This window comes from Nanorana parkeri, unplaced genomic scaffold (assembly GCF_000935625.1).
Source record: "Nanorana parkeri isolate BGI_ZX_2015 unplaced genomic scaffold, ASM93562v1 scaffold1495, whole genome shotgun sequence".
NCBI lineage: Eukaryota > Metazoa > Chordata > Amphibia > Anura > Dicroglossidae > Nanorana > Nanorana parkeri.
Window position 1 is genome coordinate 229,790 of NW_017307763.1, and position 510 is coordinate 230,299.

Sequence of the window (510 nt, forward strand, 5' to 3'; positions counted from 1 at the left end):
GGTGTTATACTCAGGGCCATCCCTACAATGAGGAGGCCGTCTGAGGATGTTGCCCCAGGTGGCATCTCATGGGGGAGGGGGAGCGCGGCCACTCTGCTGCGCAATGTTTGCCGTGTTCCTACTTCCTCCTTTCCAGCCAGAGCGTCCCTGGTTGCTAAGAGTCTGGCGGGAAGATGTGTACACATCTCAATGCCCAGCTCTTAGCAACTTGGGATGCTCTTGCCTGCGTCCCACCCAGCTCCTGGCAACCAGTGACTGGTTGCCAGGAGCTTGGCCAGGAGCCCAATACCTCCTGCCCCCGGTCGTCTCCTCAGGTGTGAAAAAAGCTAGGGACTCCCCTGGTTATAATCACCTCTCCAGTGGCCTATGTCTTTAGCCTCCTCTCCGTTCAAAAGACTCTTCCAAGAGTGTTGGATGCCTTCCCCCCCCCCCACCATGCGGTTTTTTCCTCCAATCCTTATATCACTACAGGGTTCAGAGGATGGAACCACTCTGCTCTGCATGGGGGGT